General features: G+C 45.3%; 1 protein-coding gene across 3 annotated transcripts in view; it reads right to left on the reverse strand.

The window, feature by feature from the left end:
* Positions 1 to 14,678, reverse strand: part of LOC135213724 (tRNA selenocysteine 1-associated protein 1-like) — an 82,910-nt gene that overhangs the window by 6,841 nt on the left and 61,391 nt on the right. The gene's annotated exons all lie outside the window — the stretch shown is intronic.

The raw sequence follows: 14,678 nt of genomic DNA on the forward strand, positions 1-14,678 counted from the left end.
GAACAAGAATTCGTAAAAGCTCGCACTTCATGCGCTTTTAATTCTCAGCTGTTTGAAGGAATCATCAAGTTACTCATGAAGTGCTTTAGCGATCACACTTGTTTCAAAGAAGACCAGGGCTTTCTTTGAAATGGATCTCTTCTGGATGAAGCCTAGAGCCTGGCTGGCGCCCGACGCTTGGTTGGAGCCTAGCTCCTGGAAGGCACTTTTCGCCCGACTCCTGGCTGGCGCCTCGCGCCTGGAAGTAGCTTCGCGCCTGGCTCCAGACTGGCACTATTTGGCGCCTGGCGCCTGGCTTACTCCTCTCCACTTGCTGGAGCTTTGAGCTTGGTAGAGTCTCGAGGATGTCTGGCGATGTCCACATCGGACGCTCTTATCTGTCCGATTTGTTCGCCTCTAGCGCATCTGCGCTAGGTTGGAGGCCCCCTCTTTCTCTTCATCAGACAATGACAGTGTTCCTTGGAACTGTCTGCCTCTGGCGTTTTTTACGGCTGTTTTGGCATTTGGCGCCTGGCTGGCGCTACATTGTCCGAAAGTCCTGAACCTCCACAATAGTTTATCAGGAGACTGGAGAAGGGTGGAAGAAATTCTTCCACTTTGAGCTTTTGGCCTCTCCGGCAAGGGGAGGTGATTGTAGTCAGCTACATCCATTAGACGATAGGATATCTAACAGTAAGAGGATAAGTCTTCCTCCGAGGAGGATCCTTCTTGAATCCTTCCGTTGCTAACGAGATCTCTTCCTATCTGTTGATGAAGTTCCTCGTTGCAGAATCTTCCCTATCCTTGTCCGAAGGAAGGGAAGGAGCTTGGAAGTCGAAGGAGACTCCGAGCTGAAATTGGGAGGACTCCTGATTTCTAGCTCTTTATTGTATCTCTCTGAATACCTTCTGGGAAGCATTTCGAGCCCTCATCGCATCCCAAAGACTCTGTAGGCAAACGTTTAAACCATTCCTTCTTCTGTAGATAAAAACGTAAGTACCCTGCCTGGACAACGAAACCTCTATCTGAAAGCGTTGAGTCAGGAATAGAGGGTTTTAGTTCTTTTACCGGACATACTATGCTGGCAAGAACCCATAGCCGAGTCTCCACAGAATCTGATGCGAGATTCCAATGCACCAAAAAATTCACTTTGCCTTCTTGGACGTTTAGGGCCAAGAGAAACAAAGAATTCCATCTAGTCGGAAACCGGAATCTGTGGCCATAAAAGATCCCATTAGAAGTACATGATATCCTACTCTTGTCGTATTGAGGTATCATATAAGATCCCGAAGCTGTTAATCCTCTGCTATCTCCAATTCCCATTGTAGAGACAGAGCATAGCCTTTTACTGCGCTCTTTGATAGCAGATATATACAAAGGTGATTCTTCCCTCTGAAAAGGAAGAAAAAACCTCTATGTGGTTCAGAAATGTATCGGAAGAGGACAGTTTCCTCATTCCATCAAGCACGATTTGCAGCAATTCTATGTCCTGGCCATGACTATTGTCATTCACCTTGAAAAATCCTCTCATTCATGTCCACTTCTGGTCAGTCTGCACGCAGACAGACTCAGAGTGGAGAGGTTGTTAAGGTCTATTTATAATAGATGATGAAAGAATATCCAGACTTTCTTGGAAAAGACTTCCAAAACATGCTGTGAGAAGAACGTGACCTCTCTGAATCCAATCTCTCTAAGAACAAAATGAGGCATAAAGTATTATTCTCTCTTCCTTTGACACCCATTTATCTTAATATCTGCTAAGAATGTATAAATCTAGGGGAAAAAAGACTAAAGTTTATTCCCCTTATAAACTAAAAATGGCATATATTGCTACCTTTCTTGGTCTGAGAATAAGGAAGCAGTATAGAGGCAGCATGTTCGTCTTCCACCTTGCGAAGAGATCTATGACGAAGACATCTCGCAGGTTTCCACAACTCTCTTTCCAACTAAGATTAGACATAAGTCAATAGTTATATTGTCGATCGAGAAGGTTCTCACGGACGTGCAACATCATGCAGCGAACCTCTTAAGGATCGTTACGTTCCGTGTCTGTGTTCCAAACAGATTCTCTCTTGTTAACGCGAACAGAGGCGAAAAAAGAGATTCTCAATACTTCTTGAAATATGAAAGAGCTGTGGAAATGGCTTAATTGATTTAAATCATTTCTTCCCTCCTTGGGATCGAGCCCCCTTCAAGATAGACGGGGAACGAAATCAGGAACGAACCGTGCCGTTACTGAGCCTGCTGTCAGAGAGGCTACTGAACCCTTCGATTAATAACTCGCTATATCGAAAAGTTAGCAAGTCCATTATTTTGCTTCTGTAAACATGAGAGCATCAAATAATACATATATATAGCTCTACTGCGTTAAACTCATAATGTTGTCTTATTCCTATAATCCTGTTACATTGCGGTAAACATTACCACAAGGTTACCAGGGATCTTTTTATTGAAAACTCCTTAACAAAACGAATACCATGTTATTCATGTTTGCCTATAAATCCCCTCAATTCGAGGCTAAGTCCATGATTGTAGGGGGAATATACGGTTAACCATTCGATCCCGTAGGAGAGAGAGATGTAACCAACAGCTCATGACCAAGAACTGGATGGTACTGTATTGGCTTACAATGACAGCCGTCTCGTTTGCTACCTCGCTGCATTCTTCCTGAGTTGCCAGTTACTCCATTCAATGAAGGAATATAATAAAATTATTCTCGAGCCTAAGGAAGCTCTCAATAATGCATATTTAAGCCAAACAACCTTTGTTAAATCCCGAAGCTGAGTAGATATTGTTGTAACAAACCTTTTAAGCGAAGTCCTTACTAGGAAATTCCTGTAAGGATATAGATAATTCCGTAGCGAACCACAAAGGCAACTATGGTATGCGTATATGACTTGTCATTCAGTAGTCGTATACACAAAATCTTCTTACTACATTCTTTCCTCTCCGATGCAAAGAGAGAATGGAAATCTTACTCTCTTCGTTCTTTTCGTCAATAAACCCGAATTAGTATTAGTCGAAAGAGATCGCAAATGAAAACCGAGGATCGAAAAGAATCTCTCAAGCTTTTATTCTCTTGGAGATAAGGCCGTATTCTATGCCTCTATTATCTGGAAGAGCCTCTAATCAATGAATGAGAGCTCTTTCTGTAAATGGTTGGTTGCATTATTTTTAGAAGGAGGATGATTTTAATATCCTCTTACCAGTAATGAACTAATTCTCTCAATAAAAAAAGGTCGCTAAGGTCTTATAAACTGAGAGACCTGCTCCCTTATTGGCTTCCAATTCCGATCTATCTTCCATTTCCTGTCCATCAAGTTGGGAGAAGAATGAGCAACCGGAGGAGAGCGCCTCCTTTCGTAAGGTGAAGGGCTTTTAGCAGTACCGACTCTAACCTGACAAGGGCTACGGCCGCCTGTGCGACATCTTGAGTCCCCGCCAGGAGAAGGCCGATCTTGCTCTTGCCTTTACTTGCATTAAGACTATCCTGACAAGGGCGACGGCCGCCTGTGCGACAACTCCCGTCCCTATCAGGAGAAGGCCTCGAATGTCTTTCACCTTTCGCAGAATCAGGCATATCCTGACAAGGGCTATGGCCGCCTGTGCGACATCTAGAGACCCTGTCAGGTGAAAACTGATCCTGCAAAAATTCCCAAAGAGGAGCCTCTCGGTCCGCCTCTAACTCCATTTCCGATGAAGATCCTGGTTCATAGCGCCTGGAGCCTGGCTCCTGGCGCTTGGTTGGAGCCTTGCGCCTGGTTGGGCTGGTAGGCGCTTCAGGCGCCAGGCGCTTGGAAGGAGGCTCAGGCACTTTGCGCCTAGCTTCAGGCGCTTTGCGCCTAGTTTTAGGCGCTTTGCACCTAGTTTCAGGCGCTTCAGGCGCTTTACGCCTAGTTTCAGGCGCTTCAGGCGCTTTGCGCCTCGCTTCAGGCGCTTTGCGCCTCGCTTCAGGCGCTTTGCACCTTTCTTTAGAATCCTCTCGCCTTGTCGGCGTTTTGCGCCTGGCAGGCGCCTCGTCCGAGCTGTCAAAGACTTCTATCGGACAGGGATTTCTTAACGGAAGGAAGTGATCCTTTCTCCTGGGAGGATCCTTCTTCAAAACTCCCATTAACGAAGATATCTGTTGTTGCATTTCTCTTAGGATCTTCGTAGCGGCGTCTTCTTTCTCCGTATCTCTTTCTTCTTCTTCTCAGGTGGATAGTCCTCCGGAAAACTTTCCGGGCTAGAATGCCAAGCTGGAGATTTCCACGATCTTTTAGAAGGTCTCGATAGCTTGTCAGAACTCCACCCTTTCTTTCCTTTCGATGAGGAATCGGATGACGAAAAACATTTTTTTAGGATGCCTTTCCAACGGCTATCCTTGGCAGTCTGGGACACTACTACAGAACCTGCCGAGGGGACGCCCGACCGGTGGGGATTCTCTGAAACCTCCGTAAGGCTTTCGACATTCCTTCTCCTCTGGGCTTGTGAGCTTGGAAGAGGTCTAGGCCTGAGAGCGAGACAGAGGCCGATTGGACGGCACCCTCCACCTATTTTAGGACAGCCTTTCCAATGGTGAACTTGGCCAGTCTGGGACGTTCTACAGAATCTGCCGAGGGGACGCCTGACCGGTGGGGATTCTCTGAAACCTCCGTGCGGCTTTCGACATTCCTTCTCCTCTGGGCTTGAGAGTTTGGAAAAGGTCTAGACCTGGGAGCGAGACAGAGCCGATCAGACACACCCTCCACTGCAATAGGGAACACTGTAATCACTTCTTACCTTTTAATAGCTTGCATTTTGAGCTACATCCCTTGTCTTCAAATTTCAATTATGAATTTGAAGTTTCTGTGACGTAAGAAGGTGATGAGGATGCAACACTACTAGTACTGTTAATACTCTAACTGCTCGTTAGTACGAGTAGCCAATAAAACTTCTAAAGGAAGCGTATCTAGTTATATTCTTTTCTGACTCCCTAAAGTAGAAAGTCAGTATATTTCCTCAATCAATTCTAACATTTATTACACGTATCAATGAATAAATATTAATATTTCCCTTTCTTGCAAACTATGTGAGTGTCTCCCGACAATTTCAGTAGTTACACGTCATATATTCTTCAAAATTTTCGAAGCCAAATTATTCATAGTTAATAAAAGTTAATAAAAGTTAATAAAAGCGTATGCCGAGCCAACGACCCAGTACTTCCCTGCAAAAGACAGCCCAGAAGATCGATGGCGATGAAACACGAAAATCAAGTCAGGAGGTACCGCAAACGTATGTTTACAATACGGCGACAGAAAAAATCTGGTTCTAGAATGGTAATGGTTCCTATTCCTGCCACCCAGCGGCGGGGCGGTAGATCACCTGACCTACCTGCAGAGTGTGCAGCGAAATTCGAATTTCTGTCGGGACGACAGAGTCTATAGCCAAGTATATATCTGACAGGGAAGTTGAAAGTTTGAAAATGACAAATTTTTAACTAATTTGTATTTTTCATAACTTACAAACTTGAGGTCTTCACATTGGGATAAATACTCAGCGCCAGCTGGCAACTGATAGTTTAAAATAATTATGTACGCAAGGGACTACTGGCATCTGTGCTTGGTCACGAGACATATGGAGCTACCCACATATCCCTCATTAACTCATGACCCCGTTAGTTATTCTTCCAACCCAGGTTAGTTGATAGAGGGGTGGTTAGAGGTGGGCCTTTGTATGTTAAGACCTCAGGTTTGTAAGTTATGAAAAATACAAATTAGTTACAATTTTGTCATTTGTTCATATACGAAACAAACCTTCGGTCTTAACATTAGGATAGACTTACTCTTGGTGGGAGGTAAGTACTATTAACCAACTGGGAATTTGCCACCTTTGATCAGTTTTCTGAATACCAGAATTCTACAAACAACTGACCAGTCTTTTTGAATCTAAGACATATGAATATCATAGAGTCAGACTTCTGGGTTTTAGACAATGTCATAGTTCATTGCGTCCGAGGAAGATAAGATCTGTTCTCCTAACAAAACAATTCATCCACTCATGTAGGTTTGTTATCATTCCTCTCCCCCTTGCTAAACTGTACCTTGTCCGTTCCAGCTTATGATAGTACTCTCTTCTTACTGCCCTAAGTAAAGAAGGAGACAGAAATTTGAAAAGGAAAGAGGCCAGTTAACTCCTCCATTTCACATTCATACCATCATCTTAGACAAGATACCAACTGACCCGCCAGGGGTACTGGATGAGTTACACCATTTGTTGAGCAGCCACCAAAGGACCCAAGGAAATTGTGTCCAAGGACCTCTGGGCAACCTTATATATATACAGGAAATTGAAAGTGGGTTTTTCATAACAAAGAACCCACTCTCAAATTTCAATGAACAGACAGACACCTTCTTAACATTGCTCAATTTTGAGCTTCGATACAGTCACAGACCAACCGTCACGATAATTTTAACAGATATGTTCTTAAATGCCAGAAGGCCCATATTCCTCAGATGACCTTCTCTTCTGTATAACCTCATTGGTACAACTTGACAAACAGGGAGTAGGCTTGACCGATCGCCTCTGTTTGGCCTGTTCCTTTACGTCAACCACCTTAATGTTCTAGGTGACGTAGTTCTTTCTATAACCACAGAGTACTTTGACAAGTCAAAGCTGGCCCTGTTGAAGGTCCCTCACACATACTCACACCGTACTGAGCATGACTAAGAAATGTATCTGTCATCATGACATGTGCTGCATTGACTCATTATCCCAGATTCTGGGGAAAATTGGAACTGATGTTCCTAACTGCTTTTGAGTCTACGTCAAAACCCTGGTTATTGAGTACTCCCACTCTACCAAGGTCAGAGGAAGACCCCCATCCATGGTCAGTTTCCTGTAACGTGACTGATATATGTGCCTGGTGGTTGTCTGTCAATTCTACTCTGATTGAGTATGTTTTCACTTATCAGATCGGAGTTCTTATGTGCCCCATCCAGTTCACTGCTCCTGATTCATCTGCAGATTACTTAGTGTGAAGCGATATTCACATGCTCAATCACCAGTCCAATGTATATCACCATGCATGTAAAATGTTATTGTCATGATACAATAAAGTTTTATGCATACTTAACCTGGCAGATATATACTTAGCTATAGACTCCGTCGTCCCCGATAGAAATTCGAATTTCGCGGCACACTCTACAGGTAGGTCAGGTGATCTACCGCCCCGCCGCTGGTGGCGGGAATAGGAATCATTCCCGTTTTCTAAGACAGATTTTCTCTTCCACCTGTCTCCTGAGGGGAGGTCGGGTGGGCCATACACCGTATATATCTGCCAGGTAAGTATGCATAAAACTTTATTGTATCATGACAATAACATTTTTATGCATTCAACTTACCTGTCAGATATATACTTAGCTGATTGGCACCTTTGGCGGAGGGTAAGAGACAGCTAATCTACTGAAATAGACAGGAAACAACATATGTTGTAGGTAATAAAATTAAAAACCTTGATTCCTACCTGTGTTAGCGAAAGACTTCATGGCTACTGCCTAGGAGCCCGTATCGCTTCAAGAGCCTCAGAGAGGTAGTGACCTCATGCTAAGAGTTCTTGGTGGTCTGTTACCGGGGTCTTACCCACTTACGGCCTTCAGAACCTTAGGATCTTGTCAATGGGGTCCTATCCACTTACATGACAAAACACCTTGCTATTGGCATGATCATAGAGCACGACACTAATCCCCGATCACCTGATCCTCATTGGGGTTAGTACTACGATTGAAAGAGTCATCCCCGAACATCCTTTCAAGCAACCCACAACTCAACAACAATATTAAAACTAATTATTAAAATATTAAAAACAAATTTTAAGGATCAGCGTCTGCTCCATTTCCCAGCATAGTATCCGCTGATACATAAGGTCCAAGAGCGAAACATTTATCGTATGTTATTCTAACATCCTTTAAATAGTGGGATGCAAATACTGAATTGCACCTCCAATAAGTTGCTGTTAAAATGTTTCTCATGGCATATTCTTCGTAAAAGAAAGGGAAGTTGCCACAGCCCGGACTTCGTGAGCTTTCACTCTCAGCAGCTTTAAAGAGTTCTCTTGGCAATTCCTATGAGCTTCGGTAATTATATTTCTGACAAAAGAATGCCAGTGCGTTCTTTGACATCGGTCTCTGGGGTTTCTTACCGAACACCAAAGACCTTGTCGACATCCCTGAAGCTGTGTCTTCTTTTCTAAATAAAATTTTAAGGTCCTGACTGGCAAAGGGACCGATCCAACTCTCTTCCTACCAGAGAAGAGAGTCCCTTGACTTCGAAACTTCTCAGGCCAAGGTTTAGAAGGGTTCTCATTCTTCGCTAGGAAAAGATCCTGGAAAGAAATGACAGCCGAGTCTTTTCTAAATCCCACCCAGAGTCCAAAGCATGCAATTCACTGATCCTCTTAGCAGTTGCTAGAGCCAACAGGAATATGCATTTGCTAGTAAGATCTCTGAATGAGATTTTATCTATAGGTTCGAACCTGTCCGACATCAAGAACTTTAGGACAACGTCCAGGTTCCAACTCGGGGGAATCGATGATCTCAATTTCTTAGTCTCGAAAGACCTGATGAGATCATGAAGATCCTTATTATTCTCGAGATTCAGCCCTCTGTTTCTAAAAACAGCTGAGAGCATGCTCCTATATCCCTTGATAGTTGATACGGCCAATTTGGATTCTTCTCTTAAGAAGAGGAGAAAATCCGCGATTTCGTTACCAGAGGTATTGGAAGAGGACAGCTTCTTCGACCTACACCATCTACGGAAAACTTCCCACTTCGATTGGTAGACCCGCAGGGTAGAGGCTCTGCGGGCTCTAGCAATTGAAGTTGCCACTTTCTTTGAAAAGCCTCTCGCTCTGACCAGTCTTTCGATAGTCGAAAGGCAGTCAGGGAGAGACTTTGGATGTTTTTGTGGAACCTCTCGAAGTGGGGGTTGTCTGAGCAGATCTGTCCTGTCTGGTAGAGATCTGGGGAAGCCCACCGTCCATTCCAGTACCTCTGTGAACCAGATTTCGGGAAGGCCAAAAGGGAGCAATTAGAGTCATTCTCATTCCTTCCGATGCCACAAATTTTCTTACTACTTCCCCCAGCACTTTGAATGGGGGAAAGGCGTATGCATCTATGCTTGACCAATCCATGAGGAAGGCATCGATCGCTGTGGCTCTGGGATCTTCTTCTAGCGAGCAGAAGTTGTCTATTTTCCTGGAGAGGAACGTGGCAAACAGGTCGATCTGGGGTCTCCCCCAGAGTGACCATATTTGTCTGCAGACTTCTGAGTGGAGCATCCACTCTGTCGGGAGAACCTGGTTCTTTCTGCTCAACCTGTCTGCCCTTAGGTTTTTTACTCCTTGGACAAACCTTGTACGCAGAATAATGCCCCGTTCCTCTGTCCAGGTTAATAGAGCTCTCGCTATTTCGTTCAGAGAGAAAGAGTGAGTGCCCCCTTGATTCCGGATGTAAGCCAGAGCTGTGGTGTTGTCGGAATTGACTTGAACTACCGCCTCTCTGACTTCCGCTTCGAAGTATTCCAGGGCTAGATGAATTGCCAGGAGTTCCTTCGCATTGATGTGCAGAGTAGTTTGTTGTCTGGTCCAAACACCTGCTACTTCCTTTGGAATCCGGGGTTGCTCCCCAACCTGTTTCCGAGGCATCGGAAAACAACACTCGGTGAGGGTTCCGAATCAAGAGGGACACCCCTTCGTTCCTTGTTAATGGGGTTAACCACCACTTTAGGTCTGATTTTATCCCCTGTTGGATGGGAAAAACGTCTGACAAGTCTCCTGTCTTTTGACTCCACATCCTCTTTAGATAAAATTGCAGAGGTCTGAGATTTAATCTTCCCAGGGAAATGAACTGCTCTAACGAGGAAAGGGTGCCCAGCATACTGAGCCATTCCCTCGCCGAGGTCCGTTTCTTTCCCTAAGAAGTTCGAGATCTTTTCTAAGCCTCGAGTAATTCTGTCTTGAGATGGAAACGCCCGAAAAACCCCGAGAATCCATCTGTATCCCCAGATAGACTATGTTCTGTCTGGGGATCAATTGTGATTTCTCGAGGTTCACGAGCAGTCCCAGAGATTTTGTCAAGTTCAAAGTCTTCTCCAAGTCCTTCAAGCACTGAATTTCCGATTTTGCTCTTATTAGCCAATCGTCCAGATAAAAGGGATATATTTATCCCCTCTAGATGTAGCCATCTCGCAACGTTCATCATTAGCCTCGTGAACACTTGAGGGGGCCGTTGAAAGGCCGAAGCATAGGCTCTGAATTGGTATACTTTCCCCTGCATCATGAATCGGAGATATTTCTTCGATGATGGATGCAGGGGGACATGAAAATAAATGCATCTTGTAGATCTAAGGAGACCATCCAATCTCCTGGTACGACAAGAGCCGCAAGAACCGATTTTGATGTTTTCATAGAGAACTTTGTGTTCTCCACAAATCGGTTCAATGCGCTCACATCCAGGGACCGGTCTCCACCCTCCCGAGGATTTCGGAACCAGAAAAAGACGGTTGTAGAATCCTCGGGAATGCGGATCCCGAACCACTTCGATGGCCTCCTTTTGCAACATCTGTTCTACCAGTTGCAATAATGCTTCTTTCTTGGCAGGGTCCCCTGTATTGGGCTGACAGTTCCCTCGGGTTCGTAGTCAAGGGAGGTCTGTCCTCGAAAGGGGATCATATATCCCTTTGTTACCACGGAAAGGGACCAAATTTCTGCCTGTCTCCGAGCCCATTCTTCGGAAAATTCCGAAGTCTGGCTCCTACCGGTGCTTGAAGGACTGTTGTCTCATTTAGCTCTCTTGATAGGTCTGAAGGAAGGCCTACCTCTCTTCTGCACTCCTCTCTTCTTAAAAGAGGGTCTGGCCGAGGTACTTCCTCGAAAGGGCTGTTGAGGAGCCCGAGTCTCTCTCTTAATAGGACCCAAAGTCCTCGATTTCTTTGCAGATTGGGCCAAGAGATCTTGTGTGGCCTTTTCTGTCAAAGAATGAGAAATATCTTTTACAAGATTTGAAGGAAACAATTGGTCCGACAGAGGAGCATACAGAAGAGATGACCTCTGAGTAGGAGTAACTGCTTTCGTCAGAAAAGAGCTAAATAAGACTCTCTTCTTCATAATACCAGTTCCAAACAGAGAGGCCACCTCTCCTGATCCATCCTGAACCGCCTTGTCCATACAGGAAAGAACACTATGAAGGACTTCTGGACTAAGAGATTCCTCCTCTTGTGTCTTTTTGGCCAACACCCCAAGGGACCAGTCTAAGAAGTTAAAAACTTCTAAGACATTAAACAATCCCTTGAGGAGATGGTCCATCTCAGAAGTCCCCCATGTGATCTTTGCTGATGACAAGGCTTGTCTCCTAGACGAATCTACCAGATTCGAAAAATCTGCTTCGGCAGTGGACGGGAGAGCTAGACCCCCCCGTGGTTTGCCCGTCTCGTACCAAATTCCCTTCTTCCTGATAGTCTGGAAGGAGGGCAGGTAAAGACTGTCTTCCCCGCCTTCTCCTTGGATTCCAACCAATTTCCTACGAATCGGAGAGCCTTGTTCATGGAAATGGTTGGCTTCATTTTAATAAAAGATGATTGTTTCGGGACCTTCGTGCTTGTAAACAAGGACCTTGGAGAAGGAGGAGCAGTAGGGCTTAAAGAGTCCCCAAACTCTTGAAGTAAGAGGGCTGCCAGCGTCTTGTAATCTGACAAACCCGGAGCCGAGTGATCTTCAGAGTCCGAAATCTCTTCCAAATCCAATTCCGAAGAGGATTGTTTATTTCCAGTAGGAGACTGGCCTCTTGCAACATCCACCCACTCTCTGCAAGAACGAACGACCGCCTGTGCGATAACTTGCGTCCCTACGAGAGATAGGTTGATCCTGCAAAACGACCTTATCCTTCTCCTGGCAAGAGCGATGGCCGCTTGTGCGACACCTTTCTCTCCTGTCAGACGAAGGATGTCCTCTCCTATCACTTTCTCCGGAACCACCTATGTCCTGACAAGGAATACGGCCGCTTGTGCGACAACTAGAGTCCTTGTCAGGTAAAGGTTTATCCTTCCGAAAGCTAAACAAATCCTCTTGGCTTAATTGTCTTTTGGAAGAAGTCCGTCTCTTATTTGTCACTTGTGGCTCATTGCGCCGGGTTGGCGCTCGTGATTCCTTGCGCCAAGCTGGCGCTTCTGGCGCATTTCGGCAGGGTGGCGCTTCCGGCGCTTCTGGCGCATCCGGCGCTTCTGGCGCATCCGGCGCCTCTGGCGCATTTCGGCAGGGTGGCGCTTCTGGCGCATCTGGCGCTTCTGGCGCATTTCGCCAGGCTGGCTCTTCTGGCGCATATGGCGCATCTGGCGCTTCTGGCTCTCTTCTGACTCGTATGGAGTCTCAAACTCATCGGCGCATCTGGCGCATCTGGCGCATTGCGCCAGGTTGGCGTTTTTGGCGCATTCTTCATACTCCTCCGAGTATAAGCCGAAACTTCCGTTTCTTCTTTCTTTCCCTTCGTCTTCTTTATAGGAAGGAAAAGAATCCTTTCTCCTGGGAGTTTCCTTAGTAAAAACTCCTACTAAGGCCGAAAGTTGCTCTTGCACATTTAGGATAATTTTTGCAGCCACACTCTCTTTTTCCTTCCCTGATTCAGGTGAGGGATGTCTAGAAGCGGAAGGAAACTCCGATTTCCGTTTAGGAACCAATCTCCTTTTCTTTTCACAAGGTGATAGATCGGAGAAAAGCTCAGGGCTTGAATCCAAAGTTGGAGCCTTCCAACTTCTCTTTAAGGGGCGTGACAGTTCATCAGAACTCCATCCCCTTACATTCGGTGAAGAATCTGACGAAGAAAAACACTTCTTTAGGATGCTTTTTCGATAGCGATCCTTGGCAGTTCGGGTCGTCACAGAATCTGCCGAGGGGACGCCTGATCGGTGGGGATTCTCCGTAACCTCCGTAAGGCTTTCGACATTCCTTCTCCTCTGGGCCTGTGAGCTTGGAAGAGGTCTAGGCCTGGGAGCGAGACAGAGCCGATCAGACGCACCCTCCACTGCACTAGGGACACTTAATTCACTATCACTGTGCTTACCTTTCAACGTCCGCATTTGACGTTCCATCCTTTGTAGCGCAGCTTTAAGATCTGCAATTTCCGTTGCCGGATTTGCAGTCTTAGTACTAGAGGAAGAAGATAGAGGTTTAGGGTTAGGTGTTAATTTAATAGGCTCGTTAGAGCGAGACCTACTTACGCTTCTGGAGGAAGCCTTCCTAGCCCTATCCATCTCTAATTTCCTTAAATATGAATTTAAATTCTTCCATTCTTCCTCATTCATATTTACACATTCATCACAGGTGTTAGAAATTGAACATTCATTCCTTCTACACCCCTTACAAACTGTGTGAGGGTCTACCGAAGCTTTCGGTAGCCTCACCATGCATCCCTCATTTACACACTGTCTTCTAACCGTAAAGCTAGAATCCGACATCATGAGAAATATCCAAAACCAAGTCCAAAAAACAGTCCACGAAAGAGTATGCCAAACCAAAGATCCAATACGTCACCAAAATAACCGCTTAGAAGATCAATAGCGATGAAAAAATACGAAAATCAAATCAGAGTAACAACAACAATGTTGCTGTCACGGCCGATAGAGAAAATCTGTCTTAGAAAACGGGAATGATTCCTATTCCCGGCCACCAGCGGCGGGCGGTAGATCACCTGACCTACCTGTAGAGTGTGCCGCGAAATTCGAATTTCTGATCGGGGAACGACGGAGTCTATAGCTAAGTATATATCTGACAGGTAAGTTGAATGCATAAAACATGTAATTACAGAGATTCTTCCCTCTGTTCTGACAACCTCTCCACCAGATCATTGTCTACTGACCGAATGCCTTTAATGGACAGAAACCTCCTCTATACAGGAAGTCACGGCCAAAGAGTCATTCTGTATATGTGAGCTAACAACCTTTGGAATCGTGTTACGTCCGAGGTGACACTCTACACCCAAAAACTTAGAACTATTAGTTCGAAAGGAGATACTGGTCAACCTCCAGACTTTTGAGATATTAATTCTACCTATCGGTGGTGCCTCTTCCCCACACGAACCTGGTAGCGATGATTGTGCTACGATAAACTTAATCAGTCACTCATCCTGGGCCCTCCTTAATTACTGGAACCCATCCTTCCGTTCGGGACATGGCGGAACAGGTAGAGCCTAGAGTTTGCGTAACCTCCAGGATGTTCCCAGTATCGCAAATGGAATCCTCAGGCTCCTCGAAGGGTGAAGCCCCTGAGACAGCTATTACATGGTTTTTCCATTATACGAGTTCCTCTCTGTGCACTCATCTGCGAAACCGGTGGTCCAAGGTCCTACTCCCATCTCGGCCAACGCGGAATCAGAGAAACTTATTTCTGGTGATATAAAATATTTTATCGATATAGTGCGGTTCGGATCCCACAATAAGCTGCAGGTCTCGTTGCTAGGTGACCAATTGGTTCCTAGCCACGTAAAAATTATCCAATCCTTCAGGCCAACCTTCAGCCCTGGGAGAGTGTTTTTGTAAAAACTAAGATACACTTAACTTTTCCAATTATATAGGTATCATAGGAAAACCCCCCAAAGAATGTCCTATGATAATATACTCTATTCAGACACGTCCCAATTATCCTCCTGTCCAAGGAATTAATCTGTTAACAGGATATGGCTCATTTTTCCACA

This window comes from Macrobrachium nipponense, chromosome 43, assembly GCF_015104395.2.
Source record: "Macrobrachium nipponense isolate FS-2020 chromosome 43, ASM1510439v2, whole genome shotgun sequence".
Lineage (NCBI taxonomy): Eukaryota > Metazoa > Arthropoda > Malacostraca > Decapoda > Palaemonidae > Macrobrachium > Macrobrachium nipponense.